Raw genomic sequence first — 26,527 nt, 5'->3', positions numbered from 1 at the left:
GTAAAAATAGAACTGGCTGGAAACCAGAAACCACAAGAGTTCACTTACACGAAAAGGCACAAATCAATTACACTGGAGATTTTTCCCCCCATGTATTACAGAGGCAAAGTGAGCGGCTGTATAGAAAAGAAATACCACAACACAAGACTATCTAGTTTGAAGACTTTACTGCTAGGATGTGTGTTTTTCTAATAAGCAAAGAAAGACCCTTTGGGTAGGTAGATTCTCCTGCTGGGTTTTAAGGGTGCAGATATTGTAAAGTTATTGCAATAAATGAACATCATCCAATGTGAAGCCCTGGTAATACAAACTCTGAGTCATTTACTAATACTCTTAACTCATATGCTCATAACTCTTCATTAAATGTCAACAATCCCATTGACTTCAATGGCACTATTCATGCAACTGAGCCATATTCATGTTCATAATGGTTTGCATGCTCAGGGCCTAACATTCTACTCAGCTGCAGAAAAGGTTTATGAAACATACTTTCACTGTGTCATTCTTATGAAGCTTAAAAGCATATTATTTAACCTGGTTTATGGCTAGAGGCATACCTTGCCTACTGTTTTTTAATATAAAAAGCTCTAGTATCAGCAGAAGAGAAAGTCAGCTTTTCCCCTGAAATAGTTACATTTTCCATAAGGGTTAATGGTGCTATTTTTTCGTTACTGGATCGAAGACACAGACGACGACAAATCTGGCAACAGCTAAATTCCCCCTCCTCCCCACAATGGAGGACTTCTGTGATACAGACAATCCATCAAGGATTTTGAACTGCTATTGACAATTCAAACACAACAACTGAACATATTTTTATTTAAAGGAGTAATAATAATAAGTCCAAGTACTTACCAGTAGCACTTTTCATCCGTATAGCTGAGATATGGATAAGTATAATTTTACAGATGGAAACAAGGTGGCACAGAAGAAATGAAGTTGCTCAGGGTTGCCCAGCAAGTCAATGGCAGAGTCCCATCTTGAACCAGGTTTCCTGACTCCCATTCTATGGTCCTGTCTAGTGGGCCACTTTGCTGGCACGTGTAAAGATATGGCAACATATCATATAAGGTACTATGGGATTAATCCAAAGCCCATCAAAGGCAATAGGAGCCCTTCTGTGGATCAAGCCCTATATCATAACAGTAAAAAGTCACCCCAGTAACAAGTGTTTTCAATCATGCTGCAAACTTCCAAAATAATATTCATTCATTTTAGGCTCATTCCGCTAACATCTATTTCCCACAATGTGGTCAGTTATCACTGTTCAGCTTTAGAGTGAAAAGTTAATTCTCCCTTCCCACCCATCCCCAGCCATGATAGATTTTCAGCAGGTTTTATATTTGGTTGGTTTTCTGTAGTTCCTAAGGGCCAGGTTCCATCACCCTCACTCACACTGAGTAGTGCCTTACGTGGTGAGTAGTCCCATTGATTTAAATGAAACCACACAGTGTAATGACAGCAGAATCTGGGTTCTAAAATAAATAGAATATAAACAACAAAGAACGAAGATTAGGTCTGGTTCAGCTTCAGGGAAGTTAACTGAGTTGCAACCACCTAAACCAGGGCTGAATTTTTCCCATAACAGCAGATTTATTGAAGGGCGGGGGGGGGGGGAGAGAAGTCACATGGAATTTTGCTGTATTTTATTTATGCATGATGTAAAGTGTGCATTGAATAAAGTAAAGGATGGGCACCTAACCCAGGGTGCACAGCTCTGTGATTTCAGCTTGGATGAGCGTATGCTGCATAGCAAACACAGAGTATCCAAACCTCTCTGTTTTACTTGTATAAGGAGTTGATCTTCTCACAGGTGCATAGCCTGAATGGGCAGGCCTCTGAATCAGCGGTCACGGCCATTTCACAGTGCTCACGCAACAGCCATGGAATGAGGGCAGAGCAGGGGACCACAGAGGTACACTGAGCACATGGCAGCTTTCTTTCCCTTTACATTCATCTTGTCTTCCAAACTACAGCTTTGCTGCCACCGATAACTACTTTCTTTTAAAATCAAAATTATTTTATTTTATATTTGAAAACAAGAGAAATGTTCAGAGAAAAACCCACATCTAAGGGGAAATCACCTTTGCCAATACTTGTTATAAAATGCATATTAAAGCCTGTGGAGAAATAGATCAGATCAGCACCCTTTTATTAATGAAAGTCATTATATTCCAGCAATCAGCACACAAACTGGGTGAACTGTGGGTTTCTATGGTTACTTCTATTCAATGCCATTGGAAATTCCCCTTTAAAGTCCTAAGTGGTTTGTGTTCTGAGTACTTGAGAGACCACCTTTCCCTCTACACTATATCCAGAGAACTGCAACCAGTTGAGATGCTTCAGGTAGCCATCTCCACCCCCAACTGTTATAACCAGGATGAATTTTGAGAATAATTTTCCTCCCTGACCCACTAGACCTGGGATTTGATGACCTTCACAACATGCTGCAAAGCTCACCTGTTTTCCAGCTCTTCTTCTAGGGAAAGGAGTGATAGGTAAAATGAGGTGGTATTTATTCCTATACTCATATTAGTTTTCAGGGGATGGAGAGATTTTCTAGCATGAACAGGCCTTTGGGAGGTCTGTTTTCCTATACACCACATAGAATCATAGGACTGGAAGGGACCTTGAAAAGTCGTCTAGTCCAGTCCCCTGCACTCATGGCAGGACTAAGTATTATGTAGACCCTTCCCGACAGATGTTTGTCTAACCTGCTCTTAAAAATCTCCAATGATGGAGATTCCACAACCTCCCTAGACAATTTATTCCAGTGCTTAACCACCCTGACAGGAAGTTTTTCCTAATGTCCAACCTAAACCACCCTTGCTGCAATTTAAGTCCACTACTTCTTGTCCTATCTTCAGAGGTTAAAGAGAAAAATTTTTCTCCCTCCTCCTTGTAACAATCTTTTATGTACTTGAAAACTGTTATGTCCCCGCTCAGTCTTCTCTTCTCCAGACTAAACAAACCCAATTTTTTCAATCTTCCTTCCTAGGTCAAGTTTTCTAGACCTTTAATCATTTTTGTTGCTTTTCTCTGGACTTTCTCCAATTTGTCCACATCTTTCCTGAAACTTGGCACGCAGAACTGGACACAATACTTCAGTTGAGGCCTAATCAGTGCCGAGTAGAGCGGAAGATTTACTTCTCGTGTCTTACTTACAACACTCCTGCTAATACATCCCAGAATGATGTTTGCTTTTTCTGCAACAGTGTCATACTGTTGATTGATATTTAGCTTGTGATCCACTATGATCCCCAGATCCCTTTCCACAGTACTCCTTCCTAGGCAGTCATTTCCCATTTTGTATGTGTGCAACTGATTGTTCTATCCCAAGTGGAGTTCTCTGCATTTGTCCTTACTGAATTTCATCCTATTTACTTCAGACCATTTCTCCAGTTTGTCCAGATCATTTTGAGTTTTAATCTGATCCTCCAAAGCACTTGCAACCCCTCCCAGCTTTGTATCATCCGCACACTTTATAAGGGTACTCTCTGTGCCATTATCTAAATCATTGATGAAGATACTGAACAGAACTGGACCCAGAACTGATCCTTGTGGCACATCAGCTAATACATACACAAATCAATGTACTATAATATGAAATATATACAAATTAAGGGTCCCAGTATAGCATTTAATTGTGCTTTTTAAACAGTGTCTCATACAAGTCGTTAGAGTGGCAGCTCATGTTGTGGAAGTATATGAGATTTGAAGCCTTTAAAAGGTTTCACAATGGGCATGCTCATATCCCCATTAATTCAAATAACGTGCAAGGTACAGAAAGTCACTGACAGTAAAAGTCTCCTCATCAAGCTCTTCAAAAACAGACATTACTTCTGGAATCATGATTCCAGAGGGGATATCTTAGATGCCCATTGTCCTGGTCTCATGATTATTTTTCTTTAGTTGTCTCTCCCTCTCTGCAATTTTTACTACCCCCCTGATCTAACCTCATAATGATTAATGTTCACAGTCCGTGCTTCGGGTGCTTGTGGAACATTTGTGTGCACTGCTCTGATTTAGCAGTATTTTCCTTGTCTTTGCTGTTCCTTCCTCAACAAATTATTTCCCATCTCTGCATCACTGTGATCTTCTCTCTCATTTCTTTTCTTCTTTGTCCATTCCACCCCATTTCCAAGGCAGCACTGAATTGTTTGCTACTGAGACTTCTGTAGGCTTCCAGAAGAAGGATTTTTATGCACCAGCGGCTTTGCTACAATTCACTGATTTCTTCCAAAAGGAGTCTACAGCAAAAACACAGCTATACAATGAAGAGCAGGAGAAAGATCGTACGCTCTGATGCCTTTCCTCTGACGACCCCAACAAGCCTCCTTGTGCAAAGTTCCCGAAGTTTGAAAGCATAGTTTAGGATGTCTTAGGAGAACTGCCATGTGTGAGACCAGGTTTAGACCGGCATCTGCTGTCTGCAGAGATCCAGGGCCTTGTAAAGATGATGTGCTTGGTCTCTGTGAGATGGGGCAGGATGCGTGAGGTGGTGAACCAGCAAACATAATAGGAATCTCCTGGTGATTCTGCAATAGTTTGTCTGGGGGCAATCTTAGAGAAGGCTATGCACCCTGACTTTCTGAGCTGGAGAAAGGGCTCATGCAGAAGGGACATTTCAATCCAGAGGAGATCAAAAAGCTATCCAGGGGCTTGGGGTTAAAAAGGAGTGTCAAAAATAGCTTCAAATCAAAGAAGTAAATAAACACTTGTCCCATCTCAAATGCCTCGGGGGAACAGGTCTCAACGTAAACAACATATGTAACACTACGTAAATAAGTACTATACTTCAATGGCAATCAAATCACTGTTGGAGAATGTATCAACTCCAAAGATGCAAATGCTGACTTTTTACAGCCCACATTCTGAATGACAAAGATTCATTTTATACTATTTAATTATGTAACTCACACCCACTGTAGAGAACCAGAGATTACAGCTGCCACCTTTCTAATTGCCGGTAACAAGACCAAGACCCTTCCATTCCCCTTCTCCCCGAGGCCCCACCCCCCGCTCCATCTTCCTCCAAGATCCTGCCCCCAGCACTCACTCCTCTCCTCTCTGCCCCCGTCACTCACTGGGTCACTCACTGGATCGTCTCCTCCTCCCTCTCCCCCCCGCTCCCTAGCTGGGCTCTCTCTGCTCCTGGTCTGGGACGGGAGCTGCTGCAGCCTGACAAGAAGCCTGTCTGCAAGTAGCGCATCTGACCAGACACTGTCAGAGCCCCTTCTCAACCGGACTTTCCAGTTGAAAATCGGGCACCTGGCAACCCTAAATGGCACCCAGCCACAGAAGCCAAAAATCGGACTGTCTGGGTAAAACCCAGAGAGTGGGAACCCGACTAAAGATGGGCTAAAACTAGACCCTCAAAATCCGAACACTGAATTTGAAAGGATGTGGAGGGGGCAATATAAGGTGCTGGGTCTGAGTCCGCCCCTTGGGCCTATTTTCTGATCCTTGATTGGATGCTGATGAAATCTCATGAATACTTGTATCTGGTGAGATTTCTCCCATTGCGGGGCCACGACTCTCATGGGAACAGCCTGCAGCATGTCTGCACCTACAAATCCAAACCGAATGGCGAGCCCTCCTTTGGCCGGACACTCACTCCCCACATGCTAGCCTAAGCTGAGTCTGTATCTGAACCCTAACTGCTCAGACAATGACTACATGCCAGTACTGCTGCCCAACCTAGAGGGATACTGCTCTATGGTATTAAAGCTAAATGACAAGGTGAAATCATCTTTTAACCTTACTGAGGAAGTGCAGACACACAGGCCTGGCTGGCCTGTCAAGGCACACTCCCCTCTGGATTAGTGGTAGTGTAAAACATCCTCAGATCCTGCCTCACAAGCTTCTGCGTGGAGCTTTACTTAAAGGAGAAGTAGAGAGAACCTGAAGAGCTATGGCCATTACTTCTAGAAGCGTATGACAAATGCATGTATAATGATCAATGCACACAGCCTCCAAAGCAGCCCATCGAACCCAATGCTTGTTAAAGTGCTGATCAAATGGGCAACCAAACCTTTCTTGTGGGTGCTCTAAGAAGGGGCTCAGTAAGAAGGGGCTCAAATGATCAATGAAAGCCTTTGCGCACCAAAGGTGCAGCAAATATGGACTGTCATTCGACACCTCAAAAAAAAAAAAGACAGAAAGATGGGGGGAAGCTAATATGCAGGCAGTTTTCTGTAAAACAATCATTTTTAAAATATTGGGTTTGTTTTGTATTCCATTAAAATTCTTATTTTCTCTGCCTTTGGTGAATATTTACTGTAAATGCAACTGTATTAAAGGAAGCAAACAGCTTTATGATATTTGGCCAGCATTTTCCAAAGTGACGAGTGATTTTCAATGCCTCGAATTTTGAGTGCCCAGTTTGAAACACCTCATTTTCAGAGGGTGGGTGCTCAACAATTTGATGCTCAGGCCCTTTAAAGAAGTTTCATACTGAGCACTCAAAACCACTGATCCTTTTGGAAATTTTAGGCCAGTCATTTATTATGCACATACATTTTTGGGTTATAATTTTAGCCCAGCTGAGACCCAACCTCCCTTTCTGCAGGAAAAAGTTTCGCACCCACAAAATGAAATAAGGCCACAAAGATGATTAATTGTGCCTCTAAGCAGTTGTTTCATGCCCACAGTACGGTAATTAGAGATATAAATACTCAGATTTGCACCCACCGTTTAATTATGGGTGCAAAAAAGCAGGCAAGTTGCAATCTCTCCTTTGTGAATGTCTTTCTGTAGATGTACCCCCTATGCAAATCTCCCTATGCTTCTGCTCCCCTCCTACAAAAAATCAGTTTGATAAATGTATACCAATGTAAAAGCAATTAACTCTCAGAAGACTACAACTTTCTTCTTAGCATTTATGCATATTCTGTTATATATATATATATATATGCATAAATATATAAATACACACACACACACACACACACACGCAAAAGTGTGTCCTATTGGGATTCTGAAAAAAACCCCAAGCCCTACATCTCTAATAATTGTCCTGATCAGTTTATAACCGGCAGATGCTCGCTCGGGGTATAACATAGTGAATGAGCTCTCAGAAAGCTTACAGTTATAATAATTGAGGTCACGTGATTTAGTTACATGACCCGGCTAGAGTAGCAGATGGCATTATATTAGCATTTGAATAAACCCAAGGAGTTCTCAGTTGAAAAAGTCTTGGCATAAGTACTCCAATGGCCAGTAAACGCAATTTCTCAATCAAATACTGACCTGAAAGGAGGTGGTTAAGTCCTTGCTAGGGGGCACAGCCTTCAACAGACAACACAAGTATCTTCTTTGCTAACTAAAGCAACTCTCTTACTCCTCTTAAGCAGGTAGGGAGCTACCAAAAAAGAGAAACATGAATGGCCAAGGCGGCGACATATGGCGAGACTTACTTTGTCCACCCTGGGTAATCTCCATGAAGCTGAACGGGGGGAGGCGGGGGGAAGAGATGCAGCAGAAAACAACATGGTGCACCTGTGCAATTGAGAGGAGAGTTCAGCCCTGCTCACCCCAACAATACTTTCACCTTGGATTCAGGATAAAGGGGATCCCCTCACACTCACTTTGTTACCACACGCCCATTATTGGATCATTTTCTGGCCTTGGCAATATGGATGCTCGTGTGATTGGTTCACAGTTAGCCCTCTAGTCTGTTGCCTCAAAGGCTGTTGTGGGGAAAATACAAAAAGGGCAAAATAGAAAAGGCATAAGTGTGTTCTGGGATGAGGACACTGTGGACTCCAGGAGTACTTTTATTGCTTATCTATGTGAAGTAGTGTATTTCAGTGTCTGGTAGGAAACCCACAAAGCTGTAGTGTGGGGAATTCTCAGTTACAGACATTTATACATCTCAGCCTTTCAGCAGGAACTGTTTCTTTGGCTTTTTTTAAAACAATCTTTGGGGGGAAAAAATCACTTCACCTCTGTGCCTAAGTTTCCCCATCCATTAATGGGAATAATGCTACTGACTTCTTTGTAAAGTGCTTTGAGATTGACACATGAAGAGTGCTAGGTGTATGTATTTATATGACAACAGCACATCAGAGATGCCAACCACACTCAGGGTTCTGTTGTGCTAAGCACTGAAAAGACACACAGTAGGAGAAAATCTTTGCACCACAGAAGTTACAATTTAGATAGGTAAGACAAAGGGTGGAAGAAAGAAGTGTTCTTATCCCCATTTTAAAGATACATTGTGAACAGAAAGACCACAAAGAGAACAGAGAATGAATGGGAAGAACTGAAAGTACATAAGCTAAATTATGATTTAATTGGCATCACTGAAACTCAGTGCGATAAATCTCACAACTGGAATATTGGTACAGAGGGGATAGCTTGTTCAGGAAGGACAGGCAGAGAAAAAAAGAGAGGTGTTGCATTATACATCACAAATATACACAACACTTGTTCTCAGATCCAGAAGGAGGTAAGAGGCAGACCAGCTGAAAGTCTCTGGGTAAAGATAAAAGGTGAAAAAAACAGAGGTGATGTCATATTAGGGGGTCAACTATAGACCATCAAGTCAGGAAAAGGAGGTGGATGAGGCATTTCTAGAATAAAATAAAAGAAATATCCAAAACAAAAGACCTGGTATTAATGGGGGACTTTAACTACCCAGACATCTGTTGGAAAAATAATATGAAACACACAAGATGTACAATAAGTTCTTGGAATGTGCTGGGGACAACTTTTTGCTTTGGAAAGTGACAAGAGTAACTTGAGGGACAGACATTTTAGACTTGATTCTGACCAGCAGGGAGGAATTGATTGTGTATCTGGAGGCAGAAGGCAATTTGGGTGAAAATGATCATGAAATGATCATTTCATGATTCTAAGGAAAGGATGGAGTGAGAGCAGCATAACAGGGACAACGGATTTTTTTTTAAAAGCAGTCTTTACTAAACTCAGAATTGGTAAGTAAGGTCCCATGAGAAGAAAATTTAAAGGGAAAAAGGAGTTCTGGAGAGCCGGCAGTTTCTCAAGGATAAAATATCAAAGACACAACAGCAAACTGTTCTGATGCAAAGGAAAGATAGGCAGAATAGTAAGAAGCCAATATGCCATCAGGAGCTCTTTAATGACCTTAAAATGTAAAATAAATTCTTCAAATGGACAAATTGGTAAAGGGGATTGGTCCTGCTTTGAGCAGGGGGTTGGACTAGATGACCTCCTGAGGTCCCTTCCAACCCTGATATTCTATGATTCTATGAAAACAATAGCACAAGCATGGAGGGACAAAATAAGAAAGGCTAAGGTACAAAATGAGATACTCCCAGCAAGAACCATAAAAGGCAGTAAGAAGAGGTTATTTAAATACATTAGGAGCAAGAGAAAGATGACAGAACGTGTAGATTCTCTGCTTAACAGGGAAGGAGAGCTAATAATGGATGACATACAAAAGGCTAACGTGTTTAATGCCCATTTTGCTTCAGTCTTCACTGAAAAAGTTAGTAGTGACCAGATATATAACAAATAATTAATACTAACAACAAGGTGGAAGGAACGCAAGCCAAACTATGGAAAGAATAGACTAAGGAATATTTAGATAACTTAGATGTATTCAAGTCAGCAGGGCTTGATGAAATTCATCCAAGGGTACCCAAGGAACAAGTTGAAGCAATCTCAGAACTGTTAGCAATTATCTTTGAGAACTCATGGAGGATGGGAGATGTCCCAGAGGACTGGAAAATGACAAACATAGTACCTATTTCCAAAAAGGGGAACAAAGGACCCAGGGAATTATAGTTCAGTCAGCCTAACTTTGATACCTGGAAAGATACTGGAACAAATTATTAATCAATTTGTAAGCACCTAGGGGAGAATATTGTTATCAGGAATAGCCAGCAAGAACAAACCATGCCAAACCAACCTAAAGGAGAAGCAGTAGATGTGATATATTGTGATTTTAGTAAGGCTTTTGACACAGTCCCACATGATATTCTCATAAACAAAGTAGGGAAATGTGGTTTAGCTGAAATTACTATAAAGTGAGTGCACAACTGGTTGAAACACGAAACTCAAAGAATAGTAATCAATGAATCACTGTCAAATGGGGAGTGCATATCTAGCAGAGTCCCACAGGGGTCAGTCCTGGGTTCGCTACTAGTCAATATTTTTAGTAGTTAATGGCTTGTATAATGGAATGGAGAATATGCTTATAAAATCTACAGATGACACCAAGCTGAGAGAAGTTCCAAGTACCTTGCAGGACAGGATCAGAATTCAAGATGACCTTGGCAAATTAGAGAACTGGTCTGAATTCAACCAGATGAAATTCAATAAAGACAAGTGCAAAGTACTACATGTAGGAAGGGACAAAACCCAAAAGCACAACCACAAAATGGGGAATAATTGGCTAAGTGGTAATACGGCTGAGGAGGATCTGGGGGTTAGAGTGGATCACAAATTAAGTGAGTCAACAACATGATGTAGTTGCAAAAAAGGCGAGTAACATTCTAGGGTGTATTAACGGGAGCGTTGTATGTAAGACACAGGAGGTAATCGTCTTGTTCTACTCGGCTCTGGTGCAGCCTCAGCTGGAGTACTGTGTCTAATTCTGGGTGCCACACTGGGGGAAAGATGTGGACAAACTAGAGAGAGGCCAGAGGACAATAAAAACGATAAAAGGTTTTGAAAACATGATCGACAGAGAAAATCTAGAGACAGCAAGAAAATTGGCCCCTTAAGTTTAGACACATCCATTTATATTAGGAAGGGGAAGAACTTGATAGCAAGTGTGATCTGAACCCCCATTCAAAATTTGCAGGAGAGCTAAATGATTGAAGGAAGAAACAGATCAATGAGACGACGATGGCATCACTTCATAAGCAGTTATACGTTTGCCTACATAATATCTTTATTCACGTTGACTTCGTGGGAGCAAGGGGGGCCTACAGTAAATCATGCTTGTCCTTGGGCAACACTCATTTACATATACTGTACATGTCCTCTTTTCTTCATTTTTGTATTTCACTTTAATTGACAAAAATATGCAGAGTTGCTTCACTTGACATGCAACAGAGCTCCTTCCCCCCTCCACCTCATTTCACTTATCCTTGGAGTTAAGAACACAGGGAAAATAAGGTTAAAGTTTTCCTAAATGCACATTTCATTTTATTTTTTAAATGAATTAAAATGTAGTAAAAAAAGGGCACTTTTTAAAAAAAAAAAAACCAGACTCAGACCCAGACTCTGGTTCCAGTGTTATTACAATATCTAGAAATTAAACAATAAAGTTGTCCTTTCTAGTGCACCTGAAAAAGAATGGTATTTATTTATTTTTTAGTAAAGCTCAAGGTCCTGGAAAATGTGCAAGGAACCACAGAGACTCAGCCTAGGGGGAAAAAAATCTTCCCGGCTCCCGGCCCCCATGACTTTTACTAGACTTACTAGATTCTGTCTCACACTTGCTGGCCTGTGAACTATTTTGCATCTCGTTCTTTTAGCAGATGAGACAGCTAATAAATCCCAAGGTAGAGAAGCACCATGGAGGAATTTTTCTGCTGTGTAATTACAGCCAACAGTTAGTGAATTAACGCTAGCTCCTCTGCCCTTCAAGAAATGCTAGGCCAGCAACATGAAAATCTGGAAAGATGTTACAATCCTAATCATTGCACATAGGGTAAATATGGTACCTCTTCGAGACATCTGCCTGGTTTTGCACTTGATCCAATCCTATATGTAAGAATACTGCGTCTAGGTTTAACTCATTGGTTCATATGTGAGAGACTGTCAGACACTTTACACTGTACAAGGCAAAATATACAGGCTAGATCCTCATCGGGTGCTCTACTGATCTCAGTAGGGCGACGCTGATTTACACCAGCTGAGGATTTGGCCCCATGTAATGTACAGTTGCCGCGCATCATACAGACTGCTCCTATTCAATGACTTCTCTCAAAGTCCCTTGTGGCTAACTCTCTACTGTGCAAATACACACTTCACTTTGAGGGAGGGGTGGAGGGGAAATGGTTGCACTCGAATCAAAGGCCCTGCACTGGGATCAAAGTATAACACAGTGAGACTCTGCTGCATTAACATCCATGAGAGTCGCACAGCTAAATACCAACTCATTAATGGTATCTGTGAAGTCAAGTCAGCCTAGAAAGAACTAACGTTTAATGCCCTATTTTAGCATTGAAAATGTGTGTGTCCAACAAAAGGGGACAGGCCTAAGAAGAGACTGCAGCCCAAAGGGGAGCTGTGCAGTGCCCTGAAGGTGAGAACAAGGGGTGAAATCTTGGCCCCACTGAAAATCAACAGGAAAGTTCCCACTGACTTCAATGGGGACAGGGTTCCACCCAAGGGGTATAATCCTGTTGAAGGTGGAAGAAAGCCATGGAGGATAGTTCTCCCTGATCCTTTAATCATTTGTACTTGTCTGTCTGGATCAGACTGTAGGTTCCTCAAGGCAGGGGCTTTGTCTTCTGATGTGTTTGTAAAGCACTTGTATGCCGACAGCAACATACATATAATTATGAATAACAGTCTCTAAGACAAAGGACTCCTTTTAAAACAGTCAGTGTGAACTTCCAACTTTGGCTCCCGCCTATTGGAGTCTCCGGGCAGTAAAGGAAGCACAATATGCGGAGGGAGAACTCCCCCAGCTCAGGAGCAGAGAAAAGTGGCCCTAAGCCTAAACTGTGCCCTTTGAAGGCTGTGGCATGGAGGGAGAGTCTGGTGCATCCCAGAGGTAGCCACAAGGAGGCCATCATAAGGCAGAGCACCCCTAACTTAAAATGAGGACCATTGTCTTGACTGCTCCAGAGTTCTTCCTCTTTGAAGGGGTAGCTGAGAATCTGCCCCTCACATCCTCCCCACTCCACTCCCTATTTAAAAAAAGATTTAGAGAAAATGTATTTTGCGAAGAGGTTGCTATGCTGCATGTTCCCAGGTTATACAGCCCCTCGTGTTCAATGCTATTGTTGTTAAAAGCTGTTTCCACATGAACCAACTATTGCAAATGAGGTAATGTCGACATCTAACTAATTTCATCCAAAAAAAAAAAATAAATAAAAACCCAACAACACGACCTTATTTGCTCCAGCGAATAACTCAAAAGAGAGAACGGGTTACGGCTCCTCCTTAAAGAAAAGACTATCAGGCCAATTAACTACTAGGTTTAAGTAAATGTTTTAGAACTATGGCCCAGTGCTCTTCAGCATAATGCATCTCTAATCTCATTCCTAGCACAGAAGGACAACCTTGTGGTTAAGACACTGGACTAAGACTCAGATGCTGGTTCAATTCCCAATTTTGCCATTGATTCCTGGGGCAAGACACCTGATCTGTTTGTTCCACATCTGTAAAATGGAACTCCCTCTCTCTCAACCCTTTGTCTCATCTATTTAGATTACACACTCTTCAGGGACAGGGAGAAATGTAAAATGGGGGCTCTACTTACAAGTTTTCATTGTTAAAGTTTTTAAGTTTAATGTCTATTTAATTTCCATGCTGCTTCTACAAATATTTTCAGTACAGTGTTGTCAATTTACTCCTAACAGTTTGCCTCTTGTATTTAACGGTTTTATTGGGAGAAAAGTATAACTAAAATAATCAAACATTTGTGTGCAGGGTGGCTATACTTAAGTCAACGCACAGTATTTTAATTACATGTCTTAATTCAAGAGTGTACTGTTGCTTAAAGAAACATACCAAATGGGAATTCATTCCATGCAGTTTGGAATCTAAAATCATTGTATTTTGATGCAGGTTAAATAAATTCTTGACTTGAACAAAAGTAATTATTTTTTCACCCTTTGGTCTTAATTCAACATACTATGATCTTCAATGTAACTATGCAAAGATTAAAGCCATAATTTTTTTTAACAGGGGTACCTAAGGCATCTAAGTAATAGCACCCTGATTTCCAGTAGCGCTGACCACTCACAGCAATCATTAAAGGCAGCGAGAGCTTTCAGTGTAGCACGTTTGATAACCAGACTACTATAATTTACGTGCCCACATTTAGGCAGTTGGGTCTGTACATTTTGCCTTAAAATTTTTAAAGAGTTAAGATAAAATCTATTTCTCATGCAATAACAAACCAAACATGAGAATCTAATGGAATATACTTTCCAGTAAGGAGGACAGTTCCACCTAAAACTAAATAAAAGTAACATTTTCTTCATTACCTACTTTGCATTTTAATTATAGCCTCTTCACAGTACCCATAGCCATTACGCTAAAGTTGGGAGGTATCACACTGCCAGACAATTTGACTTTTCTTTACAAGAATGCCCCAGGGAGTCTTGCTGAAAAGAAAACAGACCCTCCACTGTAGGATCGTTGTTGTAACTAACTTACAATACCAGCAATGATAAAAATTTTATTGGGACATTTCTGTTGCTATGTTACCAGTGTTGCCTTGTACTTCCTGTATTTCTGAAGATCAGGGGACAGATTCTCTCAGCTGGGACTTCGGTGGAGTGGGACCAATTGTTGCCAGCTGAGGATCTTACTCCACTGCTTCAAGTTTTTTGGTGCAAATGTAACCCACACACCTCCTGGGTGCGGTGTTCTGTCCCATCTAGTGGCACTGAGACCACAGAGAGAGAGAGAGAGAGAGATAAAATGAGTCTGCTCTACAGCCTTAGCTAACAGGCAGTTGGCTTTTGGCTCCAGAGGTCCCCAGTTCGATCCTACCCGCTGATGACCGGGGTCTGTCAGTGTTACACAATTCCATGTTAATTCTATTAAATGCTCACCTTGAGCAAAGAAAACACAGGACTCCTTAACCAGTACCCCTCTTCTTGCCCACTAAGAAAATTTTAGCATTTAAAAATGGGGCTGGCAGAATAGGAGTCAGACCTGCATTTACAATTCTGTACTTTCCGGACCCAATCCTGCACTCAGTAGTACTGGAGAGTTTTGCCTGGGTACAAACAGGTGTTTCTGCCTGTGCACAGGCTGGCATGATCAAGTGCTCTGGACGGCACTGATTCACTGAAACAAGCCCACAGCCAACTGTGCTGAACACGTGCAGTCTTCCACACTGCACACTTCCACTATATGTCCATTGCACACATGAAAGAAAAAGAGAACACTAGAAATTCTGGCCTGTACTAAAGCACTGCACAGGGAAAGTGCTTCTGTGAGGCCGTATTCACCTCAGAGCAAGCTGTAGGGAGACACAATCATTTCCAACCCATAGCCAGAGCCAAAGCAATTTGCATTTTTAGCAGAGAAGATCAGCAACAGCTCTTCATCTAAGGTGATATTTTCCTGTGTGATGGGTTATGTATCCATGTGTCTTCTTCAAAATATTAATCGGATTTGTAGGCATGTCCCTGTGTGCTAATTAGGAATATTAAATGAGTTCAGAACAGCAAATTGGGTTGCAAATACAGAAAAGGTACCTTTTAGGGCTAATTAGTACTTGTTCTATCAGGAAAATATATTAATTAAAAGGGATGGTGGAAACAGGAGCTTTGAGAGCAAGGGTGGTTGCTGCCTTGCACTTGGGAGACCTGGATTTACTTTCCGGTTCTGCCACAAACTCCCTATGTAGTTTTGGGCAAAAGTTATTTAGGCCCAAATCCTCAAAGGTATTCAGTCAGCAGTCAAATTTCAGTGGAAGCCAGGAGCCTAAAATACCTTTGAGGACTATGAGACTTAAGCACCTGGAAAACTACTGGAATCCACAAACCCTGAATTACGAACTGAGGCTCCCTCTACAATGAATGGGGAGAAGGAGGAGCCTCAGAATGAGATCCGTGAGAGACAGCATGCTAGGTGGGGAGCCACCTAAACCAACCAATGAGAGATGCTGACAGGAAGGGTGTGTTGTAAGCCCCACCCCTTCCAGAATCTTTCTCCAAATGGAGATTACACGAAAGCACCTGCAAAACTTTATTAACTAAGGGAATAACTGTTTCTGAGGCTTCATATTTTGGATGCACTACTACGATGCAACAAAACTTTTTGATCTGAATATCTGAATAGAGCGTTCCGAGTCCCACAACTGAGTTAACAGCAAACAGATCAACTGACTTCTTGTCTCTGAGGTCTCTCCAGATCTGTGCTAGATTCATGCTCTCTTTTAGGCAGGCACCCAACTCCCATTGACTTTCAATAGAAATTGGGCACATGACTCCCATAGCCCTTTGGGAAAATCTCAGCTTAAAGCAACAGACCCAAACACGGCAATGTCTTTTTATACGTGTATGTAGTGTCTGTCATCCCAAAGCACTTTATAAATGATATACACCCAGGAATTACTTCATCCCTGAAATGCACCCACCTCTGAGATGGGGAGCGGTAGCAAGGTGTAAAACTGGAATTGAGTACTTTGTATAATAGCAAGCTAGGCAGGAACTATTTTGCCAAGGACATCAGGGCAAGCCTCTATTTTTTTTTAAACCAACAGGACAACAGGGTCTTTATCATCCAGGCAGAGCAGAGAGGGTGTGTTTCTAAGGTCTTCCCCCAAAGCCTTCTTTATAGAAATTTGCACAGAACTCAATGGAGCAACCGCAGAAAGTCTGAGGTACCTATGGGTCCCGTTACCATAGCATCTGAGCACTTCACAATCTTAAAAGCATTTATTCTCCCATTGCCCCTGGGAGAACGGGATTATCCCCATTTTACTGAGGCAACACTGAAGAACAGAGAGGCTAAATGACTTACCCAAGGTCACACAGGAAGTGAGTGGCAGAGCAGGGACTTCAACTCTAGTCTCCCAAGACCTAGGTTAATACTGTAACCACTGGACCATCCTACCCTCTCTAGAAATAAAAGGCTGACTTGCCCATGTCAGAATTTGAACCTGCTGTGCTCAGCAGTCTAGGTATTTCAAACCTGATGATTTTCACAACAGATCCCTCTGCTCTAAGGATGCAAACAAATACACAACAGCAGTTACAGTAGAGCAATTATTTGCATGTTCTCCAATACATGTATGTTTAGTTCTTTTACCTTTAAAATAACCAGATGACAACCATATCAAAAAGGCAAGCACGTTGACGAGTAAAGAGATTTTTAACTAAATGTTAACAGAAAAAGTAGAATTTCAGCTTAAAATGCTGGCTTTGTGCATTACTTTAACGGGAGCTGGCTGGAGCGGATACTCGGCCATATATCTTTCAGTCTAGAACACAGGAATTGGGTGTACCACTCCCATTAACACGTGTAATTCCCCATGCACCAAAGTGAGAGTCTACCCTTACGAGACACTATAACACCTCTTTGTGGTGATGCATGTTTACGCCTGCAGCAGTTAACAGCTGACAGTAAGAAAAATAAAAATAGCCAATTCTCCCTTTGATTGTCATCACATTTTCCCTTTTTTAGTCTGTGACATGTTTTCATCTTGTGACACTCAGACTTGCAGTATGGAAAAATCTGACATTCCCTCTATACGCCTTCAATGTAGGCAGCTGACACAAAAACCTCCATATTCTACCCTAGTAAATACCTTAGATCCCTCTCCTACTCCTATTGAAGTCAACAGAAAAACTTCCATTGACTTCAAACGAACAAAAAAATGATCTTTATGTACAGCTTGGTCATTGGGGTTGAAATTTCAAAAGACTTTTGTCTGCATGAAAACACGAAGGTCAGACCTATAGTCTATTTAGTAGAAGTAAATGAGTCTGATTTGGTTATAAGTCACAGAAAAGCTTCCAACTGTGAGGTACCACCTGATATTGAAATATTCTCTCCCCACTAATTCAATCTAACCATTTCACATTCCACGTAAAGTTATGACTCCTCCTCCTTAATATTGTCTCATTACACTTTATTTAAGGAGGCAGTGTGGTCTAGTGGATGGAACATCGGACAGGAAATGAGGAGACCAAGGTTCTATTCCTGGCTCTGCCACTGGCTGGATGGGTGACCTTGGGCAAGTCTCTTCAGCTTTCTGTGCCTCAGTTTCCCCATCTGTAAAATAGGGATAATGATACTGATCTTCTTTCTAAAATGCTTTGAGATCTACTGATGGAGAGATCTATTACAGGGTTTTTTTATTATATTAAAAAGAAAGGGCTTGGTCCTATATTCCCATTTGAGTCAATGACAAAACTCCCATTGACTAGTGCAGGATCAGGGCCAAATTGCCTTTAAATGTTATCCTTCTGCCTGCCTGACTGCTGGAATGGGGTGTGGCATCCCTCACAGGGTTTTTTCCATCCCTAATGAGCTAGTAAAATAAGGGGAAAGTAGCAGCAGTATAAGGCCCTAATGACCTCTCCAGTAAATTATTCACCACACTCAACAAACCCCATCAAAGCTTAGTTTTTACACTGAGCCTTAACTAGTAGCAGATGGTTTCACTTTTACAATATGTTGTTTCCTTTTCAAGGTCTTGCACCACCTGTTCCTTTCGCTCGCTGTTTCTACTTGAAGACATCGCTGGCAATTGAGTTTGTCATAAAAAAAAAAATCTAGAACACATACTTTGTTAAGTAGCCAGCACTAAGGAGCTGTTGGCCTGGCCTCAATATGGAGAGATTCCCAGGCTCTCTCTCAATTACATTTTTCTGGCCCTGCCTCTGAGTTCCACTTCTAGCAATCTGATGCTCAGTCTGATGCTCATTTCAGCCTTTGCTGTGACTCTCAGAACGCTACTTTCCCAGCCCCGCCCGTTTAGACGATACGTAGTTTAGAGCAGGGGTAGTCAACAGGCCGACCGCGGGTCAAATCTGGACCGCCAGACACTTTTGAACGGACCCCAAAATATTTCCATTTACTTATTATCATTTTCTCTGGAGTCTGGACCTTGACTATACCTTGACCAAGAAATCTGGATCTTGACAAAAAATAATGGATTACCCTTGGTTTAGAGCATTCAAAACAAAACTCCCTACTCCCAGGCTTCAGCACGTCTACTTGCCTGTGGCATCAGAAAACAAGTCTGAATGTCCAGACATAGTTAAAAGCTGGTGTAAATCAGTATAGCTGCATTGATTTCAGTGGCACTATGTCAGTTTCCACCAATTGGGCATCTGGCCCAAGGGACCTAATATTGCAACCATTATTCACATAAGTACTCCTTTCTTGTTCAAGTGACATCACCACTCCACACCCCATCCAATGCCTGCACCCTCCCTAATGCAGATCCAAACACAGGAGAGAGCCCTCCATTGGCTCCTAAGAATGAAATAGGGCAGAGGCCACAGAGGCATGCGATCTATCCTCCCACGTGGTAATGGGATCCACACACAGATCTTTAAGGCACAATCCAGCCCACAGATAAAGTCTGTTAACCATGTGATTCTGTACCCATAACAGATCCCATCCATTGTATGCACCTTTATAACTCTTCACACTGCTGACCTGCTCACAGCTTCACTGCTGCTCACAGTTAATGGGAGTGCCACACACATGCAGTAAATCAGCATGCTGCATACCCTTGCAATGTTTTGTTGGGAGGGTAGGCAACATTTAAGCAGCTGCTTCAGATTTGCCGTTCTAAATGCAAGAACTCAGTCTCACTTACTCCACCCACTAAAGTACCACGTGGTACCTGCTCACTTCCTCAGAACGGACTGAAAATCTGCCAGGCTCAGAAAAACGGGCAAACACAAATAGAGCTTAAAGTCATGGGCAGCTATTTGTGTGTGCTTTTATAACTTTAAAATGACTGATCAGGGTTCAGCAACTTAGGGTGACCAGATGCTAAATACAAAATATCGGGACTGCCGCAGGGGGAGCGCCTTTTCAATTGTTACACTCACCCGGCACGTTCGGTGGTGGGAAATAAATCTTGCCAGCAAAGAAAGAAGTACCCGCCACCGAAGTGCCGCCGAAGACCCGGATGTGCCGGGTGAGTGTAACAATTGAAAAAGCGCTCCCCCTGCCTGTCACCGCCACCTAAGGGAAAAAAAAAAAAAAAAGGACACGCCCGAAACAAAATATCGGGACAAATGGCATCCCGACCGTACTTTGGTCAGGACGCGGGAGAAACAGCTCAATATCGGGACAGTCCTGATTTTATAGGGACGTCTGGTCACCCTACAGTAACTTCATAGATTCCAAGGCCAGAAAGGATCACTATGATCATCTAGTCTGACCTCCTGTATAACATGGGCCACAGAACTTTAAGAATAATTCCTACAGCAGATATTTTAGTACAGCATCCAATCTTGATTTAAAATTTGCCAGCCATCATGACCCTTGGTAAATTGTTCCAATGATTAGTTACCCTCACTGTTACAAATGTATGCCTTATTTCCAGTCTGAATGTGTCTAGCTTCATCTTCCAGCCATTGGATCGTGTTCCACCTTTTTCTGCTATATTAAAAGGGCCTATTATTAAATATTTCTTCCCTATGTAGGTATTTATAGACGGTAGGCAAATCACCCCTTACCCTTCTCTTTGTTAAGCTAAATAGATTGAGCTCTTTGAATCTATCGGTATAAGGCATGTTTTCTAATCCTTTAATCACTCGTGGTTCTTCTCTGAACCCTCTCCAATTTATGAGCAGCCTGCTTGAATTGTTGACACCAGAACTGGACACAGTATCCCAGCAGCAGTTGCACAGTGCCAACTATAGGGGTAAACTAACCTCTCTACTTCCTACTTGAGATTCCCTATTTGTGCTTAGGCAACCCTATACATTAGAGATATAGTACATTTCCATCTAAGGTACTTATCAGGCCACCTATTACCACAGTACTATAGTATCTCACAATTGTTAGTGTATTGTAACTTCACAACATCCCTGTGAGGTGAGGAAGCACTAGTTGGCCATTTTAAATGGGGAACAGAGAGACTATGGCCCAGACTTTTAAAGTTACTCAGGCACTGCTGTGCTCAGCATTGCAATGCCTAACTGATTTAGGCACCTAAATCTCATTTTCAAAACACATTTAGGAGCCTAAACCCTCCTGACTTGTCCAAGCTCACACAAGAAGCCTGTTGCAGAACAAGGATTTGAACCCAGGTCTCCCAAGTTCTAGGCTAGCATTCTAACTACTGGGTCATCCTTCCTATCCTCACCTTCACCCACCACTACCTTGTCTTTGTGCTTTGTCCTCACTAATTCATAAGCAGTAGTCATCACTACAGTGCCTCTTATGCGTTAATATTATTTTTGCTATAATTGCCCTCATCATTACCGAATAAGAGAAATATCAGTAATGATTAATCAACACATGGAACCTTGTGGCATATTGTTTGGGTTAGTTTTGATGGCGACTATAGCCAAAGTACATGTGTGAGAACGTGTTTATATTTCTCTCTCGCTTTCATTTACCGTGTGTGTGTATTTTTCCTTTCTGTTCCTCATATTTCATGTGTATTTCGAGAAAGCCTTTAATTTCTCTAAGGCATTAAAGAGAACCCATCAGAGACATCTCGGAAGACATCACACTTATATGTGAACAAATGCCTCTAAAAACAACTAAACTGTTAATTCCTGGATCCTTATAATTTAAAGCAAAAACAAAAACACAGAAACAGACAGAATACCCATTTCATTGAAAGACAAAGAATCAGACAAAGCACAATCTGAACCACTGTTTGTAAGAATCTAGCACTAATGATATTTTTAATTATTGTTGCATATTGACATAGAAAATACAGACATCACCATTAAAAACAAAACAGTAAGTGAAGGTGTATAACTTCTGTTTAAACCAATGAAATTACACCAGGGATGAATTTTGTTGGTACTGTATTACCTGAGAAAAGTGAGAGAGTGGTGAACTACTATTCTGCAGTGGGATGACAGCTCGGCAGTCTAGAAGAGAGAAAAAATTCTAGTTATTTGCTAAGCTCTGCCAATAGTCTGGTAGCCAGATAAAATAGTCACAGTGCCTGACCTGAAGAGCTTGAAATCTCAAAGACAGAAGCAGAAAAGATGGGATGCCCTGAGAACGGAGGTTGTGTAGCATTTTTTGAGGAAGGAACAAATGGGACTTAAGTGCCCAGCCCTGCATTGACCATCAATAGGACTTTCACTAACTTAAATGCCTTTTGTGCTTTTAAAAAAAATCTTATTATTTTTGGCTTGTGCCTTGTGGAAGTTATAAGGAGTTAGAGATGGTCAGGAAATGCTTATTCTCCCTCTCCTCACTGAGAAATTTTGATACAAAGAAGAAAATATTTTTGTCTAAGTTTTTTCAATGAAAATTTTCTAAGAAAAACACCAAACCCCCCCCAAAAATGTTAAGTTTAAAACTGACTTTACAAGTTTTCAGTTATCTGGCATTTTGATTACACGGAAGTTTTAACAGAAAAAGTTGAGTTTTCGTGAAAATGTTTCAAGTTTTTGTAGACAAACCAAACATTTTCCCTACTGAAAACTTTCAATCAGTCTTACAGGGAGTCTTTAGGAGGGACCTGGATGGCTTGGTGAACTAGGTGGGGAGGATGTTTCGTGCAAAGGGGCTGCATAGAAAAAGGCATGGAAGCTGCAGCATTTAAATCGACATTGCTGGTGGATTGGAGGGGTGAGAAAAATGCAGTGATATGAGTTTGGAAATGCAGATCAGAGAGAATTTGTGTAGCACCTTGAAGGCCAGACAAGAAATTTAACCTCAATGGGCTAGGCAAGAGGGAGCCATCACAGGTATCCACAAAGTGGTGAGACAGGGTCAGATCAACAGAAAAAGAAGATAATTTTTGTAGCTGGATTTTAGATTGGCAGGAAGGAGCAATATGGGTACCAGGGAGACGGCAGTAATGCAGGTGGGAGGCAATCAGGGCAGGGAGAGATGATTTATCAGTCAAGACAGAAGGGGACAGGTGAAGTTTTGTATGTACTGTGGAGATGGAAACAGCTGGATTTGAACATGGCCTGGATTTGAGGGGGAGAAGAGGAGAGGAGAAAGAAGACAATATTAGTGAAAGATAAAGATTGGGCAACTAATAAAATTTCAACTGAAATATCTTCATTTGGTCTTGCGCGGTGTCTGCCCTTGGCAAACAGTACAGCAATTTCCATCTGTCTGGTTTACTAAAATGCAATTCAAATAATTGATTATTACATTTAATTAAGAGATAATTTCTCTTCCCTCTGTGTATAGAAGAGAATAAAACTTCTCCACATGGTCAACTGTTTCTGGATATTATCAGATCAAGCACAGTCTATACTGTAGCTAAATGGATGGTGTCAGTAGTTTAATAGCAGATGTTAAAGAACTGAATTAACATTCTTCTGAAATCATTTTTGGGAAGCACAGTCCATCCTCAGAAGTTCACTTAATGTCTCATGAACCTGTACTAACTTCAGTGAAGCAGCATCTGTGTGGTTCCATGTACACTGATTATAAGCCATTGCCATATCGTTACTGCATCATTCAAGTTAGCAAATGCACCTTCAAAAGTCATAGCCCCATGTGCATACGTGCACGGACATGCGAAAGCATAAAATGGAATGGAAGGGGCTAAAGAAGATAATCCACGCCCAGATACTCGGAAATGTTCTGCACACATTCCTCTAAATTTGGAAACTCTTGGCTCTTCATTTAAATGCTTAAATGTGACTCGAGCACTTTTGAAAATCTTGCCCCAGCTGTGGGAGCCAAGTACTTCTGAAAAATCTGGCTCAGAGTAAGCAGAAGGGTTTCTGGAAACGTTCAAGTTTTTTTCATTTCTTTCTATTAAGTTCTACAGAGGTAGAATTAAAAGTCTGCAAAACCAATTTCAAATACACTGTTTTCCTAAGGAAGCCAGGCTTAGCAAATCAATGTGTGATCTTTGGTCGAAGGATTATCTCATACTACAGGTTTATGCAGCATCTAGCAAAATCCCTCCCCCGCCCACCCCATGTTAGTTGTGACTTCTAGGTCTTACTGCCATATAAGTTATAGTATGACAAAATGTGTGAACGAATTGATCAGATATGTCAACTAAAATCTATCGTTATTTGTGATTAGGTTTTATTAATAGCAGGCAGCACATTCAATATTCTCAAGGATCTAGGCACAGATTTCTAAGGGTATTTAGCTGTTGCTACATTCAGCATAGCAATGCCTAAGTACCCTTAAAAATCTGGACCTCAGTGCTCAAACCTGCTCACACAAAGTAAAAGGCAAAACTCCGACTGGCTTCAACAGTGCACTTTTAAAGAAGCATCCAGTGAAACAGCCTAGTTTTTAGGGCCAGATCCTCAGTTCATATACTGACATACCGCCATTAAAATCCTTGGCGTCAGACTGACTTACAGCTTCCGAGGGCCTGGCCCACAGTGCACATCTACAAAGCCAGGTAAGTGCCCCTTTGCCATGCAGTGACTAATATACAGTACACTCAACAGTTTTAACTGCGCATTTTCAAGTCAACAAGGAGCTGCTAACAAAGAAAAAAACAATGGCTGCTTGGTCTCCTCCTGAAGTCATGCGGAGTCTTGCCACTGACTTAGTGGCATCAGAATCAGGCCCAACAGCAGTCTGAATTTATACCTGGTCATGGACAACTATGACTTGGGGGAATTTTAGCCCCTCTCCCCCCAGTTCAGTGGAACCCATTTGTCCAATCTAATTGGGACCAGGGCAAGATCAGATAATCAAAAATTTGGATAATCAGGAGAACGGGCAGGCTCTGGCAGTCAGCCCCAGGAGGCTAGGCTCCAACTGTCAGCCCTATCACCCTGGACTGACAGCCCAAGCCCTGCTGCCCGGTTAGGTTAATACAGCGGCCGCATAATGCAGGCTTGGATAAACAAGGTTCTACTGTATTTATTAACGCAATCCCTAAATTAAAAGATTTCATTTTATCACCTGGAAAATACACACATGTTGTTTGTACTTCACTCCTCACTTAGTAAGAATGGCATAGGATTGCAGAATTAAAAACACACAATCCTTGGGCAAACTGGAGCACTTAGGTGGCCTCTTGGTTTTCTACAGTCACTGTGTTCTTTGTGGGACAGTCTAGAACATAGCAGACAGAAGGAAGAAAACACCCCACAACTGATCCGCTGATTACACTGGAAAACAATTGCTTTTGCTTATTTCACCATGTGGGTTCCTTTCTCACCCAGAGATGCTGACAAGGCAATGACTACAAATAAGACGGCAGCTGGAGGCTCTTTGACTCCCAGGCATGATGGGACTGATGCAAAAGGACAGCAAAGAATTCTGGGGGCTCCATGATGCCTGGCCTCCCCAGTCACATGAGTTCCATGAGCTTTTTTCCCCACAAAGAGACGAGCCAATCAAGAGGCTCTGGGAGTCAGCCCCACAGGAGTGGCAGCTGGGTGGACCTATCCAGGTCTCCCTAGAGAGAGAGAGGCGATCAGAAACATACACACACAGAAAGAGGACCATGCAATAAGAAGGGAAACAGCCAGCTTGGCTGCAGAAATAATGGGAGAAGCACAGCCAGTGAACCTAACCCAGGTACACAGAATTCCCCTTCCCAAGGAGAGAAGACACTGTTTGCTGAGCCATGTCCCAGCCAGGGAAGAAAGGAGCTAGACCCTGCTGCAGGAAAGACCTTCGGCCTGGCCCTGGCTACAAGAGCCAGCTGACACCCTGGAGGAAAGAGAGAGACTTCAAACAATCGAGACCATCAGAGGGTGGTACCTCTCATGGACTGAAAAGAGCAAACTGGGTGTTATCAGAGGATTGTCCCTGCTACAATAATTAGATAGTGTAAAAACAACATTCAGCAGCTGTTTTATTATTTTTTAACTCCAGCCCCGCCCCCCCCATGAAGAATGGTCTACACCCTGGTTATATAATCTTTTTCTTAGTAGATAATGATAGGATGCTCCATTAAGTTCCACGAACTTAACATTTCTGGTTGCATCTGCGGTTGGGATGCATTAGTGTATTCTATAAACATCCCCAATAAAACAGTTGGGCAAAACAGAGAAAAGAAACCTCAGACAATGAATTCCGTGTTGTAATTGATAGACTGTCTATCCCCCCATTTTGCGGTAAATGTTCTTGGCAGCTGCTCCACCAAAATGCGATATTTGAGAATCGAAAAACGCTCTGTTGTCGATTCAGTTTACAGTACTTGTGCTCAGCAGGCCTGGCTCTTGGATACGTTAACTGACACTGTCTGTAAGACAATTTCTACTGAAAACAGAAACATCTGTACAAAGAAGTTGGCAAATTCACTATGCATTTTTGTTTTCATTAGAGTTTCTTCTGTTTCAGAAACCCATCCACTGCAAGGCTGAGTAAATGTGCTCATTATTTCGTTTAAAAAACCACCAAAATACACGTGAGCACACGCACACAGAACTCGATGAGAAACAATCTTCATTTTGTTTGGGAGGCCATAGGAATTGGCTAGTTAACCAAACAGTAAAATCAGGGATGTACAGTGTTGTCCAAGCTCTGGAATGAGGGGATCTTAGACCAAAACAAACAGAAAACCCACCTCTTGGTGTAGCTGTAAAGTTGTCAGTCACAGGATAGCTTAGATCAGGTTTCCAGAGTCTGAAACAAAGCAAATACCTCAGTCAGTTACAGCTACTAAAGGAAAAGGCTCTTCGATGTTAAACAGCCATTTAGTCCAGTTGAAGGTTATAAGGAGATTCTGAGGCCTTGTGAGGCAGCTGCTTTATTCTGGTAAAAAGTAAAGCATCCCTAGAAGGGG

General features: G+C 41.8%; 1 protein-coding gene across 41 annotated transcripts in view; it reads right to left on the bottom strand.

The window, feature by feature from the left end:
* The window catches only part of MAP2 (microtubule associated protein 2), a 342,823-nt gene that overhangs the window by 245,924 nt on the left and 70,372 nt on the right, over positions 1 to 26,527 (bottom strand). For 30 of the 41 annotated variants that reach the window (XM_043525141.1, XM_037912108.2, XM_037912112.2 and 27 more), the window contains exons 2-3: positions 26,309 to 26,367; positions 21,652 to 21,710 (exon numbers count right to left, since the gene is read on the bottom strand). The gene's annotated coding sequence lies outside the window, so the exon portion shown is untranslated. The remainder of the gene's footprint in view (positions 1 to 21,651; positions 21,711 to 26,308; positions 26,368 to 26,527) is intronic. The other 11 variants (XM_043525130.1, XM_037912103.2, XM_043525133.1 and 8 more) reach the window with 1 other exon arrangement.

The sequence above is a fragment of the Chelonia mydas genome, chromosome 11 (assembly GCF_015237465.2).
Source record: "Chelonia mydas isolate rCheMyd1 chromosome 11, rCheMyd1.pri.v2, whole genome shotgun sequence".
NCBI lineage: Eukaryota > Metazoa > Chordata > Testudines > Cheloniidae > Chelonia > Chelonia mydas.
The sequence above is the reverse complement of the archived record's forward strand: the minus strand, read 5'-3'. Positions and strand labels throughout refer to the sequence as shown.